We start from the raw sequence: 15,030 nt of genomic DNA on the forward strand, positions 1-15,030 counted from the left end.
CTAGATTGAATTCAAGACCTTTAATACCAAGAAATGTAGTGATGATTTTGGTGGTATTAGGCTTCATCTCAACTATATCACCATTGTGAGCTCTATACTTAGGATAGTAAGGTCTGTCAGACTTTACAGAGTAAAGTTTCTTCTGCCTTTGAATATCAGATTTTAAGTAACTGGTAGCACCATCTGTTGATCTGTTTTTCACTTGAAGTAGAAATAGCACATGTTACAATTCTTCAAAGTACTTCAAACGAATAGCATTCTTTCTAATCTGGAATACCCTTACATCTGTCATGAAATATAACATGATATATTCTTTCAATACAGAGTGGTAAACCATTTGTACAGACTCCAGTTGATTCAATCTTTCAGGAGTTGTTCCTACTCCTGGTTCACTCAAAGAGGTTACATCAGAGGTAGTATTATTTACTCTTTTCTTTAGAACTACCCAATCCTGATTTGTCTCTAGCTTCCTTTCCTCGAATTACTCTTGCTTCAAAACCACTTGATGTAGTCTTCAAAGGTTGAGTAGACTATTGAGCTTTAGTAAACCCAGGTAGTAAAATTTTTGAAGGTTTAACATGAGCAATGTCAGAGGTTTCCTTTTCTTTATCTTCTGATATCAAGCTAACTTGAGCTCTGTCAGAGGTTGCTTGCTTCATTGTAATATCAAAATTTACAAAGTCCTGATCTTGAACAACCTGAGCTATGTCAGAGGTTGTTTGAATATTCTTCTTCTTCAAAATCAAACTAGTATCTTCATCAGATTTTCCTTTCAGATCCATGATTTGCATATAAACCTTTACAGGTTCATCAACTTTTGCTTTACCCTTGGATCTAGAATCAACTTCCACCTGTGATTTGGACTTGGCCTTAATTGCATCAGTATCTGTCCTCTCTTTGATCACAATGCCCTTAGGCTTAGGTGGTTTCTTTGCAATGACTTGAGCTTTTGACTTTGACTTGACATTTTCTGCTTTAAGTCTAGCTATTTCTTTCTTCAGACTTTCAAAGTCCATTCCTGGATTGTCTTTGAGAAATATTCTTTTTGAACTTTCTTCATCCAGCTTCTGTAACTTGAGGTCTTGATAGTAGACTGATGTTTCCTTCCCCTTAAGCTTCAGTATCTGTAAAAACTTCAGTGATTCTTGACTTTCATACTGTATTAGAACATCAGGCTTAGTCAGAACTTGTTTATCAGAACTTTTTTCTTCTATCAGCATCAGAGCTTGATCTTTGTGTAGAAGTTCCTGCTTTCTTGAATGAAGAGCCTTTGCCTTGACCATGACCTCTACCCCTTTTAGAGTTTCCCTGGTCTTCATTATCATCATCCTTACCCTTCAGTGGTTCATCAATTTTGCATTTAGACTTATTCACTTTCTCCCCCTTTTTGGCATCATCGGGTAGACGGAGAGAGACAAGCAATTCCACAGAGTTTTGGATTTCATTGAGTTGATCTTGTTGAGTAGGTTGATTCTTCAAAATATCAGATATTTGAGCTTGCTGCTTTTCTTGAGTCTTTTCTATGTACCCAATGCGGTCAAAGGCTGGCTTAAAAAAACCTGTTCTTTTCCAATTTGACATTCATGTCTTGCTGAATCAGGGTTTCTTGAATTTTGTTCACCTTGGCTTGAGTTATTGAGTGTTGACCTTGAAGGTGCCTTGTACTCAATGCAGTAACTCTGAGATGTGCTTTGAAGTCATCATTCATTAGTATCTCATCAGCTTTAGCCAGGTGCTCAGCAAGAATATTTGCGGTAGGAACAAAATCAACTTTGTTCCATTCCTTGGTCCATTCCCCTCCTCTATTTGTTTCACTCCAAGGTACTGGTGCATCCTCTCTCACAAATTTTTTAATCAAATCAGCTTTATTAACTATTTGTAGAGGTGCATGTCCTAAAGGACCAGCTGCATCAGCATTTTTATTTGTAGCAGCTTCACCAGTTTTTTTAGCATTTGCAGCATCAGAACTTACAGAGCCTGCAAAATCAGCTTCCTCTGATAAAATGATAGTGTGTGAGGCTATAGAGGTTTCAAAATCATCCTCTGAGTTCTGATCAACATCCAAATTCTGATGCTCACCTAATATCTGATCTTCATCATCTAGATTCAGAAGAGGTGTTATTGGAATATCTGCATTGAGATTAGCATCTAAAATTGGTGTTGTTGGTGGAGTATGTTGAGGAATGGTTGGAGCTTCCAAGTACAGAACCTCAGGCACAACCAAGTTGTGAATATCTATTTCAGCACTTGTACCTGGGTCTTCAGCATGTACTTGTTCAATGATAGGAGACACATGAGGTGTAGGCACTCTGTCTTCAGCAGTTTCTTCAGCTTGGATTTGTGACAGTGGAGTAGATTCAGTGGCTTTAGCAAATTCTGGTTGTGTAGAAGGAAGGGATTCAATCACAATTGGCTCCTTTGGGATCAGTGATTCTTGATCCTCTTCCTTAGCTGCTGCTTCCACTTCCTCTGAATCTGACTCAACTGTGTCCCTGTTAGCTCTTTGTTTCTTCCATCTCTTCAAGGGTGGTGAGACTTTGGGAGCTTTGTCATCCGAATGTATCTTTCTAAGCCTTTTGAGGGGCCTAGAACTCCCAGTTTCTTGAACTTTCTGAGAAGAGACCTTCTCAGCTACTTTAGCAACAGGTTCTGATGGTTAAACCTGTGCCTCATCTTCTGATTCATCTATCAGAATCATCCTTCTTCTCTTTTGTTGTGTCTGAGGTACATTCTTTATCCTCTTTGCTCTAGAAGAAGAAGGCTTCACCAATATGTTGTGTCAGAATAGGAATGGCATCAAATTTGAGCATTTGTTGGCAAACTTCTTCGTGATGCAATCAAAGAAGAAGCTCCATTCCTTTCGAATATATGGGCGTTTGAGTTGACCCAACTTAGCCAAACTCTGTTCATACCCAAGATTAGCCATCATTTGCTGTAGCAGGGGCTCTTCAACTGCAGAACTAAACTCGCAGGATTCAAGTAGGTGTAGAGCTTTTCGAACTGCTCCCGGAGTAAAAACATACTCAACCTCATTTGTTATAAATACGATGCTTGGAGTCTCATGCCTACCACCATCATCATAATGTCTAGTACGCCAGAATGTCAGAACTTGAGTTCCAGATATACTGGATGGTTGTGTCAATGCGAACCCAATTTCACTATGAGATAAGAAATCCTGAATAAAATGAAATTCAGAAGGAGCTTCACTCTTAGTAAGAATGGCAGCATAGTTGTTAGGGACAAACTTTGCTCCATTGAAGATTATATCCTTGGGTGCCATTGAAAACGAGTGATAATTTAGAGTGCCTGAAAGGTGTTTGATAAAATGTCTGTGTAGTAAACCGTCAGAGAATATGAGAGAATAAGAAAAAGAGAGAGAGTGAATAGAATAGAAATGTAAATAAAAAATTTGAAAATCTTTTAGCTCTTTTACTTGGACACCTCACGTGACAACAGTTATTGAGAAGTGGAATAGACTATACACATGTTAGCCATGCAGCAGTTAAGACAGTAGTTAATGGGCACGGGAAATAAGTAATGATTACTATGTACATGCAGTTTTTTAAAAAAAAAATGTTCCCACTAAACAAATGATTATTACTGTCTTTATCTCACATAGACCAATATTCTGATAAAATATAACCGTTCAAGTATTGACTTAAAAATAAATCAAGAAAATAAATATTACCACGTCAGCATCAGAACTTGATTATTATCAGAATTTAAAAGTCATCAGAATATGGATTCTTTACTCAAAAAGTGAATGTTTATTTCTGTAATTCTTCACACAAATACTGATATGGTTTTAACAGAACTTAATCATCAGAACTTCCATTAGAACTTGTCCTCAGAATTTATGCAACTGAGACTTAAACTGTTCATCTAAAACAACATTGATCACCACAGTAATTTTCATCATTCATATGGAGTGTAAGTGTGTGCTTTAAGCTAAATATCAGACAAAGAGTAAGGTCTGCTTCACTTCAGTATATCTTAGAAATAAGGCATAACTAAGAACTTTGCTCAAAATCTATCATTAGTCTGAAGTCTACTATAGAATGAGGTCATGCATGAATCCACCTCAACTGTTTTATGCTCATTTTATTGCATCTTTTGAAATTCCTTTTTACAGTGGCTTCTCAGTGTAAGTGAGTCACGACTGCTTATCAGAATTTATGCTATTATCAGAGTATTTCTCCAGTAATCAGAGAATATGAAAAGTCACCAAGAAAATTTTATTTTGCTTTTCTAATGCATATTACTTAATACCAGCAATGCACTTGGGTCTTCCCTTCCACATACATTTTTCTCTAGATCTCAAAGGAGTACCTGATATTTATTTCTTTTCTTTTCTTTTTTCCTTTGATAAGTGAGGCTTATCAGCACTTAGTACATCCATATGATTTACCAACATCAGAACTTAACAGATAAGAAGCACTATTCTAGTTTTTGACTTAGTAATAACATACACAAAGTAAACCTAACCAAGCTCAATATCAGAATTTGCTTGTGTTAAAAGATTTCCATATAAACAATTACTTCAAACATGGGATCTTTAGTATATTAAAGACTAATAGGTCAGTATCTAGCATAGGGATCCTCATTGGATTGAATAGTCACAGAAACATTCATATCACTTTCAGAGTTTAGAAATTCACATCAGACAACAATCAGCACTTAAGTAAATTTCAATTTAAGCACAGACTACATAAATATAGTAATATCTGTAAATACTGATCATAAAGTCTGATGTATCAGAACATAAACTAAACAGATTTAGAGAAAGAACCTGAAACCATTCCAAGTTCATTTACCAATCTTGTAAAAGTAGCTTCACATAGTGGTTTTGTGAAGATATCTGCTAGTTGTTGATCTGTTGGAACAAAATGCAATTCCATTGTACCTTTCATCACATGTTCCCTTATGAAGTGGTACCTAATGCTGATGTGCTTTGTCATTGAGTGTTGAACTGGATTACCTATCATAGAAATAGCACTTTGACAATCACTGTAAATAGGGATTTTAGAAAATTCTAACCCATAATCCAGTAGCTGATTCTTCATCCAAAGAATCTGTGCACAACAGCTTCCTGCAGCAATGTACTCTGCCTCTGCAATTGATGTGGAAATTGACTTTTGTTTCTTGCTAAATCAAGAAACTAATCTACCTCCAAGAAATTGGCAGCTTCCACTTGTGCTTTTCCTGTCAATTTTGCACCCTGCAAAATCTGCATCTGAGTAACCTATTAGCTTAAAGTCTGATTCCCTAGGATACCACAATCCCAGATCAGCTGTACCCTTAAGGTACTTGAAAATTATTTTCACAACTGTTAAGTGAGGTTCTCTTGGATTTGCTTGAAATCTTGCACAAAGACAGGTAGCATACATGATATCAGGTCTACTTGCAGTTAGATAGAGTAATGATCCAATCCTACCTCTGTAATCAGTAATATCTACTGATGTACCAGTATCCTTATCCAATTTTGTTGCAGTGGCCTAGGAGTGGATGCACTTGAACAGTCTTGCATTCCAAATTTCTTCGACAAATTTCTGGTGTACTTAGATTGACAAATAATAATTCCTTCTTCATTCTGCTTGACTTGAAGGCCCATAAAATAGCTAAGTTCTCCCATCATACTCATTTGATATCTTGACTACATTAGCTTGGCAAACCTTTTACAAAGTCTGTCATTTGTCGAACCAAAAATGATATCATCAACATATATCTGTACCAAAAGTTAGTATTTTCCATGGTTGAGATAGAATAAAGTTTTATCAATAGTCCCTCTGTTAAATCTACTTTCCAGAAGAAACTGAGCTAATATCTCATACCATGCTCTTGGAGCTTGCTTAAGGCCATAAAGTGCTTTATCAAGTTTGTAGACATGATTAGGATATTTTGAATCTACAAAACCTGGAGGTTGTTCAACATATACTTCTTCTTCCAATTCTCCATTAAGAAAAGCACTTTTTACATCCATTTGAAAGACTGTAAACTTTTTGTGAGTAGCATAAGCCAAAAATATCCTTATGGCTTCCAATCTAGCAACTGGTGCAAATGTTTCATCATAATCAACTCCCTCCTGTTGAGAGTATCCTTTTGCAACCAGCCTTGCTTTACTCCTTGTAATAATGCCATCACTATCAGTTTTGTTTCTGAACACCCATTTTTTACCAACAACTGATCTGTTCTTTGGTCTTGGCACTAGGGTCCAGACTTTATTTCTTTCAAATTCATTTAACTCTTCTTGCATTGCTTGCACCCAATCAGCATCTTGAAGAGCTTCTTCCACTTTCTTTGGTTCAGCCTGAGAAAGAAAAGAATGATAGAGACATTTATTTGATGTTGTTGTTCTAGTTCTAATACATGCTTCAGTATCTCCAATAATCAAGTCAGGTGTATGTGCTTTAGTCCACTTCCTTGCAGATGGAAGATTATCTCTAGAATTGGATGCTCCCCATGATCCATTCTATCTCCATCAAGCTTTTCTGATGCTCCCCCTAAAATCAAGCTCTCTGAGTTGGATCCTTCAGAATTTGAGTTTCCAGAATTTGGCCCATCAAAACTTGATGAATCAGAATTTGAGTTTCCAGAATTATCAGAACTTGGCCCATCAGAACTTGATGAATCAGAACTTGAAGAGCCTGTTCTAGGTTCTGATGCTTCTTGAGATGTGGTTGGTTCTTCAATATGCCCCCCCTGCACAGGTGCATTTTCCTTTGGCGTAGTCACCACAGTTTCAATAATATCAGAGTTTAACCCATCAGAGTTTACAGTATCAGGATTTATACTATCAGAATTTACAAAATCAGAATTTAAAGCTTCATTCTCAAATCTCAGCTGATCATGATCATTGAAATCTTCAAGTCCAATAATTTTCTTATCATCAAAAGATACATTGATAGATTCCATGACAACCCTTGTTCTTAAATTGTAGACTCCGAAGGCTTTTGTGAAAAGTGGATATCCAACAAAAATTCCTTCATCAGCTTTTAGATCAAATTTGGATAGCTGTTCAGGATGAGTCTTAAGAACAAAACACTTGCATCTAAATACATGAAAGTACTTCAGATTTGGCTTCTTTTTCTTCACCATCTCATATGGTGTCTTTCCATGCTTGTTGATAAGTGTTGCATTCTGAGTAAAACAAGCAGTCTGCACAGCTTCAGCCCAAAAGTAGGTTGGTAACTTTGCTTCATCAAGCATAGTTCGTGCAGCTTGAATAAGAGTTCTATTTTTTCTTTCAACAACTCCATTTTGCTGTGGAGTTCCAGGAGCAGAAAATTCCTGCTTAATTCCATGATCTTTGCAGAACTCTTCCATGATCAAATTTTTGAACTCAGTGCCATTATCACTTCTTATGATTTTCACAGAGTTTTTAACCAATTTATCCAGTTGTTTGACATGATCAATCAAGATAGATGCAGTTTCACTTTTTGTGTGCAAGAAATACACCCATGTGTATCTGGTAAACTCATCTACTATGACCATAGCATATTTCTTCTTTGAAATAGACATGACATTCACTGGACCAAATAGATCAACATGTAGTAGGTGATAAGGCTCAAGAATTGAAGATTCAGTCTTGCTCTTGAATGAAGATTTTCTTTGTTTTTCCTTTTGACATGAATTACAAAGGCCATCAGGAGCAAATACTGATTTTGGAAGTCCTCTCACAAGATCTTTCTTTGACTAGTTCATTTATATTGTTAAAATTTAAATGAGAGAGCTTATTGTGCCAATCCCAGCTTTCTTCAATTGATGTTCTGCTTAACAGACAGATTGCAGAACCATCAGAACTTGTTGAAAGCTTGGTTTCATAAATGTTACCATGCATGTATCCCTTTAGAACAACTTTGCCTGTAGATGTGCTTACAACTTCACAGTGTTCTTCAAAGAAATCCACATGATAACCTCTGTCACAGATTTGACTAACACTCAGCAGATTGTATTTAAGTCCTGAGACTAGAGCTACTTTCTCAATGATGACATTCCCAAGATTGATATTGCCATATCCCAGAGTTTTTCCCATGTTGCCATCTCCACAAGAAACTCCTGGGCCAGCTTTCTTCACAAAGTCTGATAGGAGGGCTTTATTTCCAGTCATATGTCCTGAACATCCACTGTCCAGAACAAGGATGTTTTTCCTGTTGCCCTTTAACTCAGCATCTTCAGAACTGCTATCAGCATTTGCCATCAAGGCATAGTTCACCTCATTTTCGGAATCTAAAGTGTTTGTCCAGCTTTTCTTCTTTGTGACAAGTGCCTTGCCTTTATCACTTTTTCATTTCTTGTAATCAGGAGATATGTGGCCTTTCTCACCACAATTGTAGCATTTAACATTTGAGTAATCTCCTCTGTCAGACTTTCCAGCTTTGCCTTCAGATTTTCTGAATCCCTTCTTATCAGAACTTCCACTTTTCCTGGAAAACTTCTTTCCCCTTCTGAATTTCCTGTAGGCTATCTTTGTGATACCCTTCACCATAAGAGCACACAATTTCATCATCTCTTCATCAGCATCCATCTCAGATAGACTTTCAGTTTCTGAATCCTCATCACTATCAGAACTTGATGACTCAGTATCAGACTTTGTGATGAGAGCCTTTCATTTGCCTTTCTTTGAGACAGCCACTTTGGGGGATTCCTCCTCAGCCTTAAGAGCAACTGTTCTTGACTTTCTCCCATGCATCTTGCTTCTTTGATCCATCTCAAGTTCATGAGTTTTAAGCATACCATAAATTTCATCAAGAGTAGTTTCATCAAGAGCATAGTTGTCTCTTATAGTAGTTGCCTTCAAATTCCAACTTTCAGGAAGAGCTAAAAGGAATTTAAGATTAGTATCTTCAAGATCATATTCCTTATCCACCAGTGACAGATCATTCAAGAGTTTGACAAATCTGTCATATAAACCAGTTAATGACTCATCAGGTTTTGAGTCAAAGTGTTCATACTCTTCAGTGAGTATAGTCCTCATGTTCTTCTTAATTGAATCAGTTCCCTGGCATCTTGTCTCCACGGCATTCTATATCTCCTTTGTAGTCTTGCAGTTAATTACCCTGTTTGACATGACATTATCAATGGCACTATGCAGCAAATGCCTTACCTTTGCATCCTTGGCAATAGATGAGATATCTTCAGCTGTATATTCACTTTTCTCCTTTGGTACAGTCTGTGCTGGCTGATCTGCAACTACAACAGAGAGCTTGGTTGGCTTATGTGGTCCTTCATTAATTCTGTCAAGGTATTCTGGATCTGAAGCTTCCAGAAACATAGTCATCCTCACTTTCCATATGGGATACTCAGAAGGTTTCAGTATAGGAACCCTAATAGTCTCATATCGATTATGGATTTGAGTCTTTGGAGTTTCTTCAGTTTTAGTGGGCTTGGTTGGAGTTTTCTCTTCTTCAGACATGATTGTTTTGGATTTTTACTGTATATGTGTTAACACACTGCTCTGATACCACTTGTTAGGTCACAAACACTGTACAAGGGGGTTGAATACAGTGTATACTACAATCAAATCGAATTAAGAACACAAGTATGAAACACAGAATAATCTTATTAATAAAATAGTATTACAATGGAACCGTTCTCTCTCAGTGATGAACAAATATCACGAGAGCTGCTAGGGTTACGATGAATAATATTCTCGATTAAGATAACACTTATAGTGTAAACCCTATGATGTGTTTATATAGACACAAAGTTACAAGATAATCTTCTAATTGATATCGAATGTAAGTCTGCATCCTAAAATATATCAACTATTTATCTTTTCCTCCAAGTATTATATTCTTCATAGAATTCTTCTCCATACATATCTCTTCTTGTGTTTGCCTTAATCTTCTTTCCTTCAATCAGCCGCCTTCCTTATCTGAAAGTCTTCTTAAGTCCTGATATTATCTCCTAGTAAATATCTTCTGATATCTTAAGTTCTGATAACTTAAGTTCTGATCTGACTTCAGTATAAGTACTGATTTCCAGTTAAGTCCCGATTTGTTATGTTAGTTAAGATCTGAAAACTAAATACAAATTATCATTAGACATGAAATCACAAATATATCTAACAGTGAGCTCACTAAAATCAGACTCAATCAAGCTCAACAAACTATGCTTCTTCAACAGCTGGTGGTTGTACATACAAACCCTAAAACTTCTCAACTTGATGCTAACAAAAAGGGGGAGAAATGCTCAATTACCTCAGTTAGTCAGGGTGCTGCAAGTGGGGGGAGACAGTGCTGAAGATAAATGTCAGCAAGGTAATTGTTCCAGAAATCACCTTCATTAAGCCACCAGTGATGGATAGTATAAATTTGATCAATCTCAAGGTAGCTGAACTGAATGAAGAGTGGGAGGAATTTGACAAGAAGATTGAGCATAAATTTGGTCAAATAGAGAAACCAGACAAGATATTTCATCACTTCTCTCAAGTCAAGCAAATCTCAGTGAATGAAATGAGTATGGGTAATATGGAAAAGGGCCAACCTTCATGTATAAAGTCTCCAAAATCCAACTTTGTTTTGAAGCCCAAAAGAAATTATCCAAAGTCAGCTGACAAGAACCCCTTGGATCTTATGTTTGAGACTCCAAGGCCAGATGAAAAGAAATTGTTGGCAAGGTCCATTGTATTCTTCAAGGATCCAACTGACTCTGTACTAAAGAGAAGAATTATTAAGATCTACAGGAATGGGAAAGAAATATGTGTGGTGGTCGGACACCCTCAGTTTGCAGAAGCTAAAAAGGAAGAAAAAGAGAGAATTAAACAAGAAAAGAAGCAAGCTATCTTAGATGCTAAGAAGCTCAAATAAAAGAAAAAACAAGCTGCTATAGTAGCCAAGCTCCAAGCTATTAAAACTGTAACTGAGATTTCTGAGAAGCAACCTGTGATAGCTGAAGCTCAGGTTCAGAAAATGCACAAGGAACCTCAACAGACAAAGAAGCCAAGATACAAAGTCAGGGTCAAAAGAAGATTGGACTTCAGTGATGATGAGATGGAAGATTACATTACCAACCAGTCTACATCTACAAGTCAAACATCCAAGCCCTCAGTGGTGCAGGAGGAATTTAAGGTGGATCCTACAAGGAATTATCATGGTGAGCCAATAGTTCCCAAAGATGAGCCAGTAGACTGGGATAGCTTGCCTCTTCCTGAGCTCAATTTACCCAACTTCAACAAGTTAAAGAAGACTACGATAAGAGCAATCAAGAAGGTCAAGCCTGTGAGACTCAAAACCAAAACCTTAATCAAAATTCAACCAACTGTCAACAAGGGAGATCTTCAATATATCAGTGGCATCAAGAAATTTTTCGATATAAACCTCTACATGGTAGAGCTAGAAGAAGTCAGAGCAATTGATGTTCACATAAATGTCCCTGAAATACTGGTGTCCAAATACAAGGGTGGGAAAGAGATCATATGGCCCCTTCACAGGATTCTTCAAGAGAGTCGTTCTATTTTGATAAAGATCTTCTCATCTTTCAAGAAAAAAATTGGATTTAATGTGACTGCCAAAAGAATAATTCTAAAGAAGATTAAAGAACTAAAGAGCATAAAAGCCTCAGATGCACTCCCAAGAACTCTATCAATTCCCTTTATAGGAAACAGAGTGCACTTGAGGCCTTACTGGCTAATGGAATTCATGGATGAAAAGGGTGTTAGGAGATTCTTCAGACTGGATGACCAATTGAACATCTCAAGCAATAAGACTCTATTGAAAATGCAAGAAAAACTGGATCTATCGAATGATGATGAACCTAAATTTCACAGACAACTCCAAAATCAAATAGAAGAAAACAACAGTAAGCTTGGGAAGAAAACAAGATAATTAAGGAGATAGATCACATCTGCTCAGACTAGAGGATCACCTTGAAAATGATTGTGAGAACTCTTTGTACACTTTACTTTGTTCGATTTTCAAATAAACTGTAGCACTTACTAGTTTTATCTACCATTATTCAATCTGTACATTTAGGGTGTTTTGTTATCATTAAGTTTCTCTTAATTTATGGCTACAATTCCAATAGACATAAATTGGGGGAGATTGTTAGGAATATGTTGTGAACTTGATGATAAGTTGAACAAAACACCTTAGTAGTTTTAACTTAGTGTTTTTGTAGATCTCAATGGATGTTCTATAATAAGTCCTGACAGATGAAAAGTCCCGACAGACAACCACTGGTGAAATAGAGTCAAGTGGCAGAAAGGCTCCCGACGGATGATCTACACCCGACAGATATTCAACAAGGATTCTGACGGATGACCAACATAGTCCCGACGGATGATCATATTCAAAAGAGTAGTTGACAGTGACAACACAGTCACATGCATCAGGTGTTTGTAAATGGAATGTGGCAGCCTAATTACAGGATTTAGAGAACAAAGAAGCATTACCATTTCCATGCAATTATGAAGATATTCAAAAATGCTGGATAGTGTAGTGAAGCAGCATGGAAATTAGACTAAGCAAGCATTATTTTCATAGAGACAGAAAAGGCTATATTTGTTAAGCATCTCTGTGTAATTCTGCAAGTTCACTTGTAAGCAGCTATGTGTTATTCAAGCATCACAGAGTTCTCATCTTAATATATATATCTCTGGTGGATAAGTTCAAATCCACCAGAAAGTTTTAAAGCCTTGTGTTTTATTTCTTTGTGTTTGATTCTCATATCTTTATCATTCCGCAATATAGAAAAATCTGCACAGTTATATTATTAAGTAAGGACAGTTTTAAAATCGGTAAAAAAAACCAGAATTACATTTAACCCCCCCCCCCTCTGTAATTCTTGTTGCATTGTTTGGGAATAACAGACCGATAATAAGATGAACTATATTTTATAAGAGTAAATCAAGGTATGTAGAGGGTAACTAAATGGAGTAATATTTGGATGTAAATTATAAGAGTTCATGGAGTAATCTGGATTAACACTTAAAATTACTTTATTGTACTGTTAGGCCTATTAATATATTTTTGTATTTTTAATAAATTTATATAAAAAAAGTTTTTCCAATTAACAACTGCTTAAAATTGTTATATATTTACTTGAAAAGTAAATATTTACTATATTAAAAAGTTTGTGGTATGGTAACTGACATATCAAGATGTACCAAGATTCATATGAATATTTTATAGAATCAATAGGTACATAAATATTATTCCTTTCATTTATATTTTTATTATTAGTTTTGTTAGGTATGAATACAACACAGAGGGGGGGTGAATGTGTTTTGGCTTGAATGTTTGATTTTTGATCGACTTTGGCTTTAGTAGTTGGTTGTTATCAATGATTTAGTAGAATAGATGTTAAACATAAATAACTATGCAAATATGTAAAATAAAGATCTTCAAAACTCACTTAATTTTATATTAAAAATCAAGTAGTGTTTTGCTACAAAATCTCTAAGTTCTTGTTTCAGAACTTAGCTTCTTTCTTGAGAGAGAACATACAATTTTCTATCTTGATTGTTCCACTTAACTAGAGGACCAGTGTTAACTTTATAACTCAGTTAACTGCTGGTTTACACAGTGGATAATAAACATGCTATTAGCTTTTCTAAACTGTCACTTGTCATTTCTATTTATAGAAAAGCAAATCTTCCATTTCTGGCTTAGCATATCTTTAGCATCCCGTGATTACTTTAATCTCCTCTGTCAGTTAATCTTTGCCATTGATCTTGCACATCTCTCAAGCTGCTTTTTGTAGACTTGTCAATCCAGCTATGTGAATTGTTTGTTGATTTGCAACCTTGGATATTGAACTGTTCTGTAATTCTGTACTTAGAGAAATTTCTTCACTTCGAGATCTCCAATTAAGCTGTAGAGAACTCGACATCTCGATAGGCATGTTGGCTTATCCATATCTCTGAAACTTCATTGTTGACTTGACTTATCGACAACTCTGAGTTCTCTAGTGAATTTTGGTTTATCGATAACTCAGAGTTCTCTAATGGACTTTGGCTTATCGATAACTCAGAGTTCTCTAATGAATGTATACTTGTCGATATCTCTGAGTTCTCGAATGGGTATCTGACTTAGCATTTCCTAAGTTCTCGATAGATAATTCCTGAGTTCTCGATAGGTCTTTCTGAGTTCTCGAATGACTTCTCTATAACACTAATTATGTGACTTGTAGAGATCTTGACTTATTTTACACCAAACAGATTTATTCAACTCCAAGCTTCTTTATAATTCTTCTGAGGCATGATCTTCTTGATCTTCTTCCAGATAGAATTCTTAGGCTTGACACTGTTTAGAGAAAAATGCTCCAGTCTGCTCCATTTACATTTTACAGACATTAAGTGTTACAAGTATGAATTACAGATTAAGGTTACAATACAACTAATCTTAGGGTTGTAAGTATGACTTAGTCTTGTTATGACACAGGCATGTCTTGCACAACAATCTCCCCCAATTTGTGAGAAGATTGTTTATCACAAATTCATGCATGTTAACAAGACTAACCCCAAGTTAAAGAATGAAAATAAAATGATACAAAAGTTGATACAACACTTGTACAGTGAATATTTGACAGTTTACAATAATTAAGTAAAGACTGAGCTATCTGATTCTTTCTCAATTATGTTCTTAATTTGCACAAGTATTTCCAATTCTTCTAGGATGGGGGTGTCAGTTAGAGCCTCTATTATTTTCAGCAAATCTGGCTTAGGATAACTAGCTAACATCCCTATCCTGTATCTTGATAAAGAGCCAGCTTTTATATTCAGAAATCTTCCATCCTTTGATATTATGCTCTTGCTTGCTGCCTTCAACTCTTCTGAGCTTCTGATATACTCATCAATGTCATGCTCATACTTTCTCCTCCTTTCAGCAAGCAACTCTCTATGTTTATCTCTCATCTCCTCTCTGTTAACCACAAACACTGCCAATACTGTTCTCCATGCCTTAATGGCTGAATCTTTACCATTCATCAAGCTTATCACCCTTTTCAGTTCAACAGTTGAGAGAGAATCATTTAGTCTATCTCCAAGATTTTCAAAGGACCCATCACTGTAGTAGATTCTGACTTCTCTAA

This window comes from Apium graveolens, chromosome 2 (genome assembly GCF_009905375.1).
Source record: "Apium graveolens cultivar Ventura chromosome 2, ASM990537v1, whole genome shotgun sequence".
NCBI lineage: Eukaryota > Viridiplantae > Streptophyta > Magnoliopsida > Apiales > Apiaceae > Apium > Apium graveolens.